This window comes from Fukomys damarensis, unplaced genomic scaffold (genome assembly GCF_012274545.1).
Source record: "Fukomys damarensis isolate Sample0158 unplaced genomic scaffold, DMR_v1.0_HiC HiC_scaffold_12, whole genome shotgun sequence".
Taxonomy (NCBI): domain Eukaryota; kingdom Metazoa; phylum Chordata; class Mammalia; order Rodentia; family Bathyergidae; genus Fukomys; species Fukomys damarensis.
Window position 1 is genome coordinate 14,894,623 of NW_022900924.1, and position 342 is coordinate 14,894,964.

A 342-nucleotide genomic window follows, 5' to 3' on the forward strand; every position below is an offset into this window, starting at 1 on the left:
TTTTTTTTTTTTTTTTTTTTTGACAATGCTGAACCTGGGGCCTTTGCACTGAGCGACATCCCAATCATTTTTTTAGACAGTCTGGATGAGTTACCAAGTTCTCCAGGCAGGACTCAAACTTGGAATCTTCCTGCCTCAGCCTCCCAGAGAGCGAGCATGACAGGTGTGCACCACCACACCCAATGTGTCAGATCTTAAGAAAAAGCCCACCCCAGGCTCCAGGTGTTAGCTGTCCATGAAAATCCTATGCAAGGAGATAAAATGCCACTTTAAAGTACCATGTGGCCTACAGCAACCAGTCTGGGTCCCTTTCCTTCATTGAGTCCCCACCTCTGGCTGGAG